Here is a 15,337-nt window from a genome sequence, read left to right on the forward strand (position 1 = left end):
CACATGAGAAAAATATCACAAAGAGTGGAATGGTAGAATTGGTAACACTCTGGTATAAGGTAGACACATGAGGCAATATAGTGTTATTTAAAGGTGGACTTATGTTAATTTTAAAAGTATATTGTAAACTCTAGGGAAACCACGAAAAATTCTTAAGTATAATTGACAGAACTAAAAGAAGAAATAGACAAATTTATTGCCGTTGGAGTCTTCAAAGTTCCTTTTATCAGTAATAAACAGATCAAACAGACAGAAAATCAGTAGATAGATGGAGACAGAGAAAGAGAAGGGGAGAGAGACAGGGATAATATGCTATAGTGGCTGTACCACTTACTAGCTTTGCTTTAATAGTTATGTGATTTCCTATTATCTAAAGTTCAGTCTTGCTTTCACAAAATAGGAATCATAGCAGTACCTAATGATGTGTAGGGTCATCTGAGGGCTAAATAAAATATTCCGGGTAAACTACTTACCAGAGTGCTTCACACATAGTAAATTCTCAATGAAATATAACATCAGTATTCATATAAAAGCATTTTATAAATTTAATCCTAAAAATAAATGTCATTAATAATTGCTAACCTAAAAGCAATTATAACATTTTTCTATTCTCTTTTCAGCTTTATGACATTAGACTATTCAAGTTGCTCTGCTAGGCCCTTTCCCAAGAAGAATTAAAACACATGAGAAGAAAATAAATAAATGAGACAAAATATGAATAACTAATACCTAAAATAGCTATTTGCCTTTAAGAACATGAAAGAAAAAATTATTTTGAAATATTGTTATGCTTTAGAGTACTAATATTAGAAAATTTCCAAATATAACCTTAAAATGAATTAATATGAATTGCAAGTAACCTTCAAAATGTATATCTTTGCATCTTATCAGGATAATAAATAACTATTATTTAAAATTTAAGGAAAGTATTTTTCACAATAATTTTTTGATTAATTAATTTATTTATTTTTATTATACTTTAAGTTCTAGGGTACATGTGCATAACGTGCAGGTTTGTTACATATGTATACTTGTGCCATGTTGGTGTGCTGCACCCATCAACTCATCAGCACCCATCAATTCATCATTTATATCATGTATAACTCCCAATGCAATCCTTCCCCCCTCCCCCCTCCCCATGATAAGCCCCAGTGTGTGATGTTCCCCTTCCTGAGTCCAAGTGATCTCATTGTTCAGTTCCCACCTATGAGTGAGAACATGCGGTGTTTGGTTTTCTCTTCTTGTGATAGTTTGCTAAGAATGATGGTTTCCAGCTGCATCCATGTCCCTACAAAGGACGCAAACTCATCCTTTTTTATGGCTGCATAGTATTCCATGGTGTATATGTGCCACATTTTCTTAATCCAGTCTGTCACAGATGGACATTTGGGTTGATTCCAAGTCTTTGCTATTGTGAATAGTGCCGCAATAAACATACGTGTGCATGTGTCTTTGTAGTAGAATGATTTATAATCCTTTGGGTATATACCCAGTAGTGGGATGGCTGGGTCTTATGGTACATCTAGTTCTAGATCCTTGAGGAATTGCCATACTGTTTTCCATAATGGTTGAACTAGTTTACAATCCCACCAACAGTGTAAAAGTGTTCCTATTTCTCCACATCCTCTCCAACACCTGTTGTTTCCTGATTTTTTAATGATTGCCATTCTAACTGGTGGGAGATGGTATCTCATTGTGGTTTTGATTTGCATTTCTCTGATGGCGAGTGATGATGAGCATTTTTTCATGTGTCTGTTGGCTGTATGAATGTCTTCTTTTGAGAAATGTCTGTTCATATCCTTTGCCCACTTTTGATGGGGATGTTTCTTTTTTTCTTGTATATTTGTTTGCGTTCTTTGTAGATTCTGGATATTAGCCCTTTGTCGAATGAGTAGATTGCAAAAATTTTCTCCCATTCTGTAGGTTGCCTGTTCACTCTGATGGTAGTTTCTTTTGCTGTGCAGAAGCTCTTTAGTTTAATTAGATCCCATTTGTCCATTTTGGCTTTTGCTGCCATTGCTTTTGGTGTTTTAGACATGAAGTCCTTGCCCATCCATGCCTATGTCCTGAATGGTACTACCTAGATTTTCTTCTAGGGTTTTTATGGTATTAGGTCTAATGTATAAGTCTCTAATCCATCTTGAATTAATCTTCGTATAAGGAGTAAGGAAAGGATCCGGTTTCAGCTTTCTACTTATGGCTAGCCAATTTTCCCAGCACCATTTATTAAATAGGGAATCCTTTCCCCATTTCTTGTTTCTCTCAGGTTTGTCAAAGATCAGATGGCTGTAGATGTGTGGTATTATTTCTGAGGACTCTGTTCTGTTCCATTGGTCTATATCTCTGTTTTGGTACCAGTACCATGCTGTTTTGGTTACTATAGCCTTGTAGTATAGTTTGAAGTCAGGTAGCGTGACGCCTCCAGCTTTGTCCTTTTGACTCAGGATTGTCTTGGCAATGCGGGCTCTTTTTTGGTTTCATATGAACTTTAAAGCTGTTTTTTCCAATTCTGTGAAGAAACTCATTGGTAGCTTGATGGGGATGGCATTGAATCTATAAATAACCTTGGGCAGTATGGCCATTTTCACGATATTGATTCTTCCTATCCATGAGCATGGTATGTTCTTCCATTTGTTTGTGTCCTCTTTTATTTCACTGAGCAGTGGTTTGTAGTTCTCCTTGAAGAGGTCCTTTACATCCCTTGTAAGTTGGATTCCTAGGTGTTTTATTCTCTTTGAAACAATTGTGAATGGAAGTTCATTCCTGATTTGGCTCTCTGCTTGTCTGTTACTGGTGTATAAGAATGCTTGTGATTTTTGCACATTAATTTTGTATCCTGAGACTTTGCTGAAGTTGCTTATCAGCTTAAGGAGATTTTGGGCTGAGACGATGGGGTTTTCTAAATATACAATCATGTCATCTGCAAACAGGGACAATTTAACTTCTTCTTTTCCTAACTGAATACCTTTATTTCTTTCTCTTGCCTGATTGCCCTAGCCAGAACTTCCAACACTATGTTGAATAGGAGTGGTGAGAGAGGGCATCCCTGTCTTGTGCCAGTTTTCAAAGGGAATTTTTCCAGTTTTTGCCATTCAGTATGATATTAGCTGTGGGTTTGTCATACATAGCTCTTATTATTTTGAGGTACGTTCCCTCAATACCGAATTTATTGAGCGTTTTTAGCATGAAGGGCTGTTGAATTTTGTCAAAAGCCTTTTCTGCATCTATTGAGATAATCATGTGGTTCTTGTTTTGGTTCTGTTTATATGCTGGATTACGTTTATTGATTTGCGAATGTTGAACCAGCCTTGCATCCCAGGGATGAAGCCCACTTGATCATGGTGGATAAGCTTTTTGATGTGCTGCTGAATCCAGTTTGCCAGTATTTTATTGAGGATTTTTGCATCGATGTTCATCAGGGATATTGGTCTAAAATTCTCTTTTTTTATTGTGTCTCTGCCAGGCTTTGGTATCAGGATGATGTTGGCCTCATAAAATGAGTTCGGGAGGATTCCCTCTTTTTCTATTGATTGGAATAGTTTCAGAAGGAATGGTACCAGCTCCTCCTTGTACCTCTGGTAGAATTCAGCTGTGAATCCATCTGGTCCTGGACTTTTTTTGGTGGGTAGGCTATTAATTGTTGCCTCAATTTCAGAGCCTGCTGTTTGTCTATTCAGGGATTCAACTTCTTCCTGGTTTAGTCTTGGGAGAGTGTATAAGTGTCCAGGAAATTATCCATTTCTTCTAGATTTTCTAGTTGATTTGCGTATAGGTGTTTATAGTATTCTCTGATAGTAGTTTGTATTTCTGTGGGGTTGGTGGTGATATCCCCTTTATCATTTTTTATTGCATCTATTTGATTCCTCTCTCTTTTCTTCTTTATTAGTCTTGCTAGCGGTCTGTCAATTTTGTTGATCTTTTCAAAAAACCAACTCCTGGATTCATTGATTTTTTGGAGGGTTTTTTGTGTCTCTATCTCCTTCAGTTCTGCTCTGATCTTAGTTATTTCTTGCCTTCTGCTAGCTTTTGAATGTGTTTGCTCTTGCCTCTCTAGTTCTTTTAATTGTGATGTTAGAGTGTCAATTTTAGATCTTTCCTACTTTCTCTTGTGGGCATTTAGTGCTATAAATTTCCCTCTACACACTGCTTTAAATGTGTCCCAGAGATTCTGGTGTGTTGTATCTTTGTTCTCATTGGTTTCAAAGAACATCTTTATTTCCGCTTTCATTTCGTTATGTACCCAGTAGTCATTCAGGAGCAGGTTGTTCAGTTTCCATGTAGTCGAGCGGTTTTGATTGAGTTTCTTAGTCCTGAGTTCTAGTTTGATTGCACTGTGGTCTGAGAGACAGTTTGTTATAATTTCTGTTCTTTTACATTTGCTGAGGAGTGCTTTACTTCCAATTATGTGGTCAGTTTTGGAATAAGTGCGATGTGGAGCTGAGAAGAATGTATATTCTGTTGATTTGGGGTGGAGAGTTCTATAGATGTCAATTAGGTCCTCTTGGTGCAGAGATGAGTTCAATTCCTGGATATCCTTGTTAACTTTCTGTCTCGTTGATCTGTCTAATGTTGACAGTGGAGTGTTGAAGTCTCCCATTATTATTGTATGGGAGTCTAAGTCTCTTTGTAAGTCTCTAAGGACTTGCTTTATGAATCTGGGTGCTCCTGTATTGGGTGCATATATATATATAGGATAGTTAGCTCTTCCTGTTGAATTGATCCCTTTACCATTATGTAATGGCCTTCTTTGTCTCTTTTGATCTTTAATGGTTTTATCAGAGTCTGTTTTATCAGAGACTAGGATTGCAACCCCTGCTTTTTTTTTGCTCTCCATTTGCTTGGTAGATCTTCCTCCATCCCTTTATTTTGAGCCTATGTATGTCTCTGCATGTGAGATGTGTCTCCTGAATACAGCAGACTGATGGGTCTTGACTCTTTATCCAGTTTGCCAGTCTGTGTCTTTTAATTGGAGCATTTAGTCCATTTACATTTAAGGTTAATATTGTTATGTGTGAACTTGATCCTGCCATTATGATATTAACTGGTTATTTTGCTCGTTAGTTGATGCAGTTTCTTCCTAGCCTCGATGGTCTTTACATTTTGGCATGTTTTTGCAATGGCTGATACCGGTTGTTCCTTTCCATGTTTAGGCCTTCCTTTAGGGTCTCTTGTAAGGCAGGCCTGGTGGTGACAAAATCTCTAAGCATTTGCTTATCTGTAAAGGATTTTATTTCTCCTTCACTTATGAAACTTAGTTTGGCTGGATATGAAATTCTGGGTTTAAAATTCTTTTCTTTAAGAATCTTGAATATTGGCCGCCACTCTCTTCTGGCTTGTAGAGTTTCTGCTGAGAGATCTGCTGTTAGTCTGATGGGCTTCCCTTTGCGGGTAACCCGATCCTTTCTCTCTGGCTGCCCGTAAGATTTTTTCCTTCAGTTCAACTTTGGTGAATCTGGCAATTATGAGTCTTGGAGTTGCTCTTCTGGAGGAGTATCTTTGTGGTGTTCTCTGTATTTCCTGAATTTGAATGTTGGCCTGCCCTACTAGGTTGGGGAAGTTCTCCTGGATGATATCCTGAAGAGTGTTTTCCAACTTGGTTCCATTTTCCCCCTCACTTTCAGGCACCCCAATCAGACATAGATTTGGTCTTTTTACATAATCCCATACTTCTTGCACGCTTTGTTCATTTCTTTTTCTTCTTTTTTCTTTTGGTTTCTCTTCTCGCTTCATTTCATTCATTTGATCCTCAATCGCTGATACTCTTTCTTCCAGTTGATCGAGTCAGTTACTGAAACTTGTGGATTTGTCACGTATTTCTCGTGTCATGGTTTTCATCTCTGTCATTTCGTTTATGACCTTCTCTGCATTAATTCGTCTAGCTGTCAATTCTTCCACTCTCTTTTCAAGATTTTTAGTTTCTTTGCGCTGGGTACGTAATTCCTCCTTTAGCTCTGAGAAGTTTGATGGACTGAAGCCTTCTTCTCTCATCTCGTCAAAGTCATTCTCTGACCAGCTTTGATCCATTGCTGGCGATGGGCTGCACTCCTTTGCAGAGGGAGATGCGCTCTTATTTTTTGAATTTCCAGCTTTTCTGCCCTGCTTTTTCCCCATCTTTGTGGTTTTATCTGTCTCGGGTCTTTGATGATGGTGACGTACTGATGGGGTTTTGGTATAGGTGTCCTTCCTGTTTGATAGTTTTCCTTCTGACAGTCAGGACCCTCAGCTATAGGTCTGTTGGAGATTGCTTGAGGTCCACTCCAGACCCTGTTTGCCTGGGTATCAGCAGCAGAGCTTGCAGAAGATAGAATATTGCTGAACAGCGAGTGTACCTGTCTGATTCTTACTTTGGAAGCTTCCTCTCAGGGGTGTACTCCACCCTGTGAGGTGTGGGGTATCAGACTGCCCCTAGTGGGGGATGTCTCCCAGTGAGGCTACTCAGGGGTCAGGGACCCACTTGAGCAGGCAGTCTGTCCGTTCTCAGATCTCAACCTCCGTGTTGGGAGATCCACTGCTCTCTTCAAAGCTGTCAGACAGAGTCGTTCCCGTCTGCACAGGCCTCTGCTGCTTCCCCTGTTGTTTTTTAGCTGTGCCCTGTCCCCAGAGGTGGAGACTACAGAGACAGGCAGGTTTCCTTGAGCTGCTGTGAGCTCCACCCAGTTGGAGCTTCCCAGCGGCTTTGTTTACCTACTTAAGCCTCAGCAATGGCGGGCGCCCCTCCCCCAGCCTCGCTGCTGCCTTGCGGTTAGATCGCCACAGACTGCTGTGTTAGCAGTGAGGGAGGCTCCATGGGCGTGGGACCCTCCCGGCCAGGTGTGGGATATATTCTCCTGGTGTGCCCGTTTGCTTAAAGCGCAGTATTGAGGTGGGAGTTACCCGATTTTCCAGGTGTTGTGTGTCTCAGTTCCCCTGGCTAGGAAAAGGGATTCCCTTCCCCCTTGCGCTTCCCAGGTGAGTCAATGCCTCGCCCTGCTTCAGCTCTCGCTGGTCAGGCTGCAGCAGCTGACCAGCACCGATTGTCCGGCACTCCCTAGTGAGATGACCCCAGTACCTCAGTTGAAAATGCAGAAATCACCGGTCTTCTGTGTCTCTCACGCTGTGTTTGGAGACTGGAGCTGTTCCTATTCGGCCATCTTGCTCCACCCCCCCCACAATAATTTAAAGAGGAATTTCTGTTGGATTTATTCCTTAAACCCAAAATTTAACTGAAGTGTTTTTGAAAAATTTCTTAACACCATAAATTTTAGCCTAATTAAACCTCTCAAGGGGAAATACAAATAATACTTCAAGGAAAATGGTATCTCTTCTTAGCTTGGATATTTATTTTCAGAAGTTTGCTTACAGTATGAAAAGGTAAGACAATGTTATGTGTCAAGCAAATGAACTTATACTTGAACACATTACTTATAGTTAAAACACAATACATATTATTTAAGCAATTGTAAACTTGTTTCAGTAAAATTTAATGAAGTTTTATTTTAAGATGCCAAAAATATTTAAACTGAATGTTTTTTAATTCTCTGCCTGAAAGTCAGACATATAATAGAAATAATGTAACAAGAGGAAATAAATATCAAATGTCACATTTGAATATTCACTTTGGATTAGTATCTTTCATAAATATATTTTTAAACTCATATAATTAATGAAATTTTCAAAATACATTTATTCCTTATTTTTATACTAAGTCGAGTAATGTACTCTCACAACATAATGTTAACAAAGTAAGTGTATTTTGATAAAGACTACAGTAACCAAAAAATCTATTTTAGTAATGTCTGCAGTGCCTAAAGTTGGTATAAAAATCATTGGTTATTACTGCATCAATATAAGAATTGATAAGTTATATTTATGATCAAGCTGTTAGAAATATATTGACAGGTCTTTTTCTCATAAATTCCTAGTAAATGTTCTTAAAAATAGCAAATTCCTTTTAGTTTCTCTAAAATTTAACACTTCAAATTATACATTTGCCTTTCATTTGCTGGCATCATGGTGTATAATTCCTTTTCACTTTCATTTAAAATCCTGACAGCCTCACCAGGATTCTTGCTCAAGATCAGAAATAAAAGGCTTAGAAAATCATTATATTGTCAGAGCCCACACAAAAGGTAAAATGGAGTGAGCTTGTTGTGAATGATGGAAATACCAGTGGGATATTTGTCTATGAACCAGAATTCTCAAAAAGTATCAAATATGATTTGTCCTTCAAAACCATTTTCTCTTTTGAGAGAAAAACAAACCAAATAAAGAGTTAGATAAGTTTGATCTTCACTAGTAAGTTAAAAGAACCCATTTCTATTATCTTCTATTTGAAGAAGTATAATAATACAATTGAATAGTTATATTTCTGAATAGACTGAAGGCCATACTTGAAATACGTGTTTCTCTCCAATGACCAATGCTTTGTTTGCTGGGTGAATGTCCTGAAACAAAGTCAAAATAAAATACAACTTTTACAACAAATAGAATTTTTAGAGTTCTATATTGGACACACAAAACCATACATATTAACAAGAACATAACAATAACAAAATAGTAACTTTTTAGCTTCAAGTGGAATTTTTGAGTAAAAAGTGCATTTTTTAAATTTACTAGATATTATCAAATTATTTACCAAATTGTACCAGTTATACTCCCATTATCACGGTTTAGAAATCTGTGTTTCTCCATAATTCTACCAAAGCTTAATGTTAACAAATATTTTCACTTTTGCCTTTCTAGTGAGTGCAAAATAGTATCATTGCTTTATTTTGCATTTTCCAAATGTTCTAAATAATGATTGAACATTTATTCACAAAAAGTCACTCAGATTTTGTTACATATTTTTCTCATTTTTCTATTTTGTTGTTGAGTTTCTCATATTAATTATGAAATATTGTGTACTAGTCCTTTGTCAAATATAGTGTTGTAATTATTTTCTCTTAGTCTGCAGTTTTTCTATTAAGTTTTATTGTATCCTTCAGGAAAACATTTGTTAATATAGCCAAATTATTACAAATATTATTTTAGGATTGGAGACTTTGAGTCTTACTTAAGGAATGCTTCATTGCCATAATTACATATTTTATTTTAAAATTTTTAAACTTTGTTTTTCTCGTTTCTCTTTTATTCATCAGAAATTACTTTCAATATGTTCTGCATGAGGTAGAATTTTAATATGTTTTTCCACATGTAAGAGCATTATTTCCTGCCCCATTGAATAATACATTCTTTGTTCACTGATTTGCAATGCTTCCTAATTCATGGGATTGAAGTTCCATTTGTCCATGAGTCTGTTTCTGTAATTTTCATGAATTAAATTGTTCCAGTTAACCTTTCCCTGTGCCAGTACCAACCTGTGTGAATTGACAGAGCTTTGTAGTAGATCTTGAGAGCAAGAAGCAAATTCCTCCTCGAATTCTGGATATATTTTATTTGCCTCATTCAGTACCATGTTCCAGCTTTCTCCATCTTATTCTATGGTTTTTATACAAACTAATATTGGAATCTTACTTGGTAGACTTAGTTTTAGAATAGTTTTGAATTTACGGAAATATTGAGCAGATAGTATACATTTCCCATGTACCTTTTTCCCTGCTCACAGTTTCACACATAATTAACATCTTACATTAGTGTGATATGTGTGTTACAATGAATGAATATCAATACATCATTATTAACTAAATTCATAGTTTACATTAAGATTAACTTTTTGTGTAGTAAAGCTCTATGGGTCTTGACAAATGCTTAAAGGCATGAGTTCACATTACATTATCATACAGAATAGTTTAAATGTCCTAAAATCCTCTGCTTCGTCTATTCCTCCCTATACCTTTATATCACTAGCAACAATTGATCCTTTACTGTCTGTATAGTCTTGCCTTTTTCAGAATGTCATGTAGCTGGAATCATACAGTAGCCTTTACAGATAGGCTTCTATCATTTAGTAATGTACATTTAAGTTTCATAAATTTTTGGTGGCTTGATAATTTCTCTATATAGCTAAAAAATCCATTGTTTGGATGTACCATAGTCTGTTTATCTATTGAAAATTATTTTGGTTGTTTGAAGTTTGGGACAGTTATTAACAAAGGTATTATAAAGACTCTTATGCAGGCTTTGATGTGGATATGTTTTCAACTCAGGTAAATACCTAACAGAATGATTGATGGATCATATGTAAGACTATATATAGCTTTGTAAGAAACTGCCAAACTCTCTTGTAAACGTGGCTGTATAATTTTGCATTCCCATTGACAATGAATGATAATTCATTTTGCTTAACATTTTTTGCCAGTATTGTATATTTTCAGTCTTGCTTTAAAAAAAAAAAAAAAAAAGATTTTAGCCATTCTAAGGGGTGTTTAGTATTATGGTATCTCATTGTTATTTTAAATTGCAATTCTCTAATGGCATATGATACTGAGCATTTTTTTCATATGCTTATATGCCGTCTCTGTCTGTTAGATATTTTGTTCATTTTTAATTAAATGGGGTCTTTTCTTGTTGTTGAGTTTTAAGAGTTCTTTGTATATTTTGAATGTCACTCACTTATCAGCTATGTGTTTTGCAAATATTTTCTTCCAGTCTTTGGTATATATTTTTATTCTCTTAACAGTGGCGAATGTTACAGAGCGGAGAGAGTGAGGAGGCTGCGTCTGGCTCCCGCTCTCACAGCCATTGCAGTACATTGAGCTCCATAGAGACAGCGCCGGGGCAAGTGAGAGCCGGACGGGCACTAGGCGACTCTGTGCCTCGCTGAGGAAAAATAACTAAACATGGGCAAAGGAGATCCTAAGAAGCCGAGAGGCAAAATGTCATCATATGCATTTTTTGTGCAAACTTGTCGGGAGGAGCATAAGAAGAAGCACCCAGATGCTTCAGTCAACTTCTCAGAGTTTTCTAAGAAGTGCTCAGAGAGGTGGAAGACCATGTCTGCTAAAGAGAAAGGAAAATTTGAAGATATGGCAAAGGCCGACAAGGCCCGTTATGAAAGAGAAATGAAAACCTATATCCCTCCCAAAGGGGAGACAAAAAAGAAGTTCAAGGATCCCAATGCACCCAAGAGGCCTCCTTCGGCCTTCTTCCTGTTCTGCTCTGAGTATCGCCCAAAAATCAAAGGAGAACATCCTGGCCTGTCCATTGGTGATGTTGCGAAGAAACTGGGAGAGATGTGGAATAACACTGCTGCAGAAGACAAGCAGCCTTATGAAAAGAAGGCTGCGAAGCTGAAGGAAAAATACGAAAAGGATATTGCTGCATATCGAGCTAAAGGAAAGCCTGATGCAGCAAAAAAGGGAGTTGTCAAGGCTGAAAAAAGCAAGAAAAAGAAGGAAGAGGAGGAAGATGAGGAAGATGAAGAGGATGAGGAGGAGGAGGAAGATGAAGAAGATGAAGATGAAGAAGAAGATGATGATGATGAATAAGTTGGTTCTAGCGCAGTTTTTTTTTCTTGTCTATAAAGCATTTAACCCCCCTGTACACAACTCACTCCTTTTAAAGAAAAAAATTGAAATGTAAGGCTGTGTAAGATTTGTTTTTAAACTGTACAGTGTCTTTTTTTGTATAGTTAACACACTACCGAATGTGTCTTTAGATAGCCCTGTCCTGGTGGTATTTTCAATAGCCACTAACCTTGCCTGGTACAGTATGGGGGTTGTAAATTGGCATGGAAATTTAAAGCAGGTTCTTGTTGGTGCACAGCACAAATTAGTTATATATGGGGATGGTAGTTTTTTCATCTTCAGTTGTCTCTGATGCAGCTTATACGAAATAATTGTTGTTCTGTTAACTGAATACCACTCTGTAATTGCAAAAAAAAAAAAAAAAAAAAAAAAAAAAAAAAAAAAAAGTTGCAGCTGTTTTGTTGACATTCTGAATGCTTCTAAGTAAATACAATTTTTTTATTAAAAAAAAAACAGTGGCTTGTGGAGTAGAATTTTAAAATTTTAATAAAGTTCAACCTACCAAATTTTTCTTCTGTAGATAGTGCTTCTGGTATTGTATCTAAAAAGTGATTACCAAATTCAGTCAACCAATACAGGTCACCAAATTCAACCTAATTTTTTTCCATATTATCCTCTAGAAGTTTTATGATGTTATATTTCACATTTAGGTCTATGATCCATTTTGAGTTAAATTTTGTGAAACGTGTAACATCTGGTCTATCTTCACCGTTTTATATCTATTCTAGCACCATTTGGTGAAAAGACAGTCTTTCCTCCTTTGACTTGCCTTTACTCCATCAATGATGAGTTTGCTATATTTGGGTACATTTCTTCCTGGGCTCATAATTCTATTCCATTATCTACCTGTATAGTCTTTCATCACTATCACATTGTACTGATTCACACTGATAGCTTTATCGTAAATCTTGGGGTAATATTAGTTTTACCACTTTTTTATTGTATTAGCTATTCTGGATCTATAACATTTTCATATAAACTTTAGAGTCAATTTGTCAATATCTATACAATAACTTCTTTGTATTTTAATGAAAGTATAATGACTCTAAAATATAAAGTTGGAAATAACAGGTACTTTAACAATATTGTCTTCCTATCCAAAATATGGAATATTGTTCCATTTCTTTAGTTCTTTATAAACTTATTTTGTTAAGAGTTTTGTTGTTTTTCTCATAGATGTCATGCATATCTGGTTCAAATTATACCTGAGTATTTTAATTTTTTGGTGCTAATATAAAGGATATTGTGTTTTTAGTGTCAAATTCTGTTGTTCCCTGCTGGTATATAGGAAAACGATTGACTTTTGTATATTAACCTTGTATCCTATAATCTTGCTATAGTCACTTACTAGTTCCATGAAGTTTTTGTTGTTGATTCTTTGGCATTTTCTACATAGTATCTGAGAATATAGAAGTTTTATTTATTTCTTTTCAATTGGTATACATTTTCTTTTCTTGTTTTACTGGACTATCTACAATGTTGACTAAGACTGCAGAGAGGGGGTGTCTTGCCTTATCCTAAAGGTGGAAATATTGTTTCCTGCCATTAAGTATGATGTTAACTGTAGACTTTTGTAAATTCTTTTAAAAATCATGGTTCTGAAGTTTCTCTCTATTCCTAGTTTACTTAGAATTTTTATTATACATGTATGTTGGAATTTATCAAACTCTTTTTCTGCATCTATTGACATATGATTTTTCTTCTTTAGCCTGTCGACATGATAAATTTCTTTAGTTGATTTTTGAATGTTGAATATTTTTATACTTGTAATACATGCTGCCTTGTCATGTATAATTATTTTTGTACATGTTGGATTTGATCTGCTAATATTTTGTCAAAGATATTTGCACATATGTTCATAAGAGATTGGTCTGTTGTTTTGCTTTCTTTTAACAACACCCTTATTTGGTTTCAGTATTAGGATAATGTTTGCCTCATAGAATAATTTAAAATTATTCCATCTGCTTCTACTTTCTGGAAGAGTTGCCATGAATGGATATAATCTCTTCTTTAAATGTTTGGTAGAATTCGTCAGTGAAAACTTCTGGGCCTGATACTTTTATATTTATTGAATGTTATTTAAAGTATTCTGCTATAATTTTTTAGATATAGTTTCACATATAGTTTCATACTGACAGATTGTCAGGTATTTACCTATTCTTGCATGCCTAATTAAACTCTACATGATTATAACATGTCACGCTATTTGCTAGTATTTTTTCATCTAAGTACATTAAACTTTTTCTATAGTTATTTTCTTTATTAGCTTGTTATCTAGTTCTGATGTTAGTATTACAGAGCTTCATAAAGTTTGCACTCTACTTTTTCAAATTTTTGAAAAGTTTGTATAGAATAGATCTTATCAGTGCTTTGAAACTTCAGACATTTCACAAGTAAGACTGTCTGACTACAGTAACCAAAACAGCATGGTACTGGTAACAAAACAGATATATAAACCAAAGGAACAGAACAGAGACCTCAGAAATAACACCACACATCTACAACCATCAGATCTTTGACAAACCTGACAAAAATAAGCAATGGGGAAAGGATTCCCTATTTAATAAATGATGAGACTAGGCCCCTTCTTTTCACCTTATACAAAAATTAACTCAAGATGGATTAAAGACTTAAAGGTAAAACCTGGAACCATAAAATCCCTAGAAGAAAACCCAGGCAACACCATTCAGGACATAGGCATGGGCAAAGACTTCATGACTAAAACACCAAAAGCAATTGCAACAAAAGCCAAAATTGACAAATGGGATCTAATTCAACTAAAGAACTTCCACATAGCAAAAGAAACTATCATCAGAGTGAACAGGCAACCTACAGAATGGGAGAAAATTTTTGCAATCTATCCATCTGACAAAGGTCTAATATCCAGGATCCACAAGAAACTTAAAACAATTTACAAGAAAAAAACAAACAAACCCATCGAAATGTGGACAAAGAATGTGAACAGACACATCTCAAAACCACAATGAGATGCCATCTCATGCCAGTTAGAATGGTGATTACTGAAAAGTCAAGAAACAATAAATGCTGGCGAGGCTGTGGAGAAATAGGAACACTTTTACGCTGTTGGTGGGAGTGTAAATTACTTCAACCACTGTGGAAGACACTGTGTTGATACCTCCAGGATCTAGAACCAGAAATACCATTTGACCCAGCAATCCCATTACTAGTTATATACCTAAAGGATTATAAATCATTCTACTATAAACACACATGCACATGTATGTTTATTGCAGCATTATTTACAATGACAAAGACTTGGAACCAAGCCAAATGCCCATCAATAATAGACTGGATAAAGAAAATGTGGCACATATACACCATGAAATACTATGTAGTCATTAAAAAGAAGGAGTTCATGTCCTTTACAGGGACATGGATGAAGCTGGAAATTATCATTCTCTGCTAACTAACACAGGAACAGAAAACCAAATACTACATGTTCTCACTCTTACGTGGGTGATGAACAATGAGAACACATAGACACAGAGAGGGGAATATCACACACCAGGGCCAGTCGTGGGGTGGAGGGTAAGGGGAGGGGGAGCATTAGGACAAATACCTAATGCATGCGGGGCTTAAAAACTAGATGATGGGTTGATAGGTGCAGCACACCACCTTGGAACATGTATAACTATGTAACAAACCTGCAGGTTCTGCACATGTAACCCAGAAATTAAAATAATTTTTAAAAAGTTAAAAGTTTTAGTGCATTGGAATTTTAAATCTATTTTTTGAAATAATTTTCATTGTATATATTACTATATGAAATAATTCTTTACATAGAATTTCTCAAATTTATTGACATAAACTTTTTCATCGTACATAGATACACACACACACTCTTTATTGTGTCTTCAATTATATCTCCTTTT

General features: G+C 35.9%; 1 pseudogene across 1 annotated transcript; it reads left to right on the plus strand.

Annotated features, from left to right (window-relative positions):
* Positions 1-10,602: 10,602 nt before the first annotated feature.
* On the plus strand, positions 10,603-11,884 carry LOC104665398 (annotated as a pseudogene). Its single transcript, XR_748403.2, has one exon. The product of XR_748403.2 is annotated as a high mobility group protein B1 pseudogene (transcript).
* Positions 11,885-15,337: the final 3,453 nt, after the last annotated feature.

The sequence above is a fragment of the Rhinopithecus roxellana genome, chromosome 10 (assembly GCF_007565055.1).
Source record: "Rhinopithecus roxellana isolate Shanxi Qingling chromosome 10, ASM756505v1, whole genome shotgun sequence".
Classification (NCBI taxonomy): Eukaryota; Metazoa; Chordata; class Mammalia; order Primates; family Cercopithecidae; genus Rhinopithecus; species Rhinopithecus roxellana.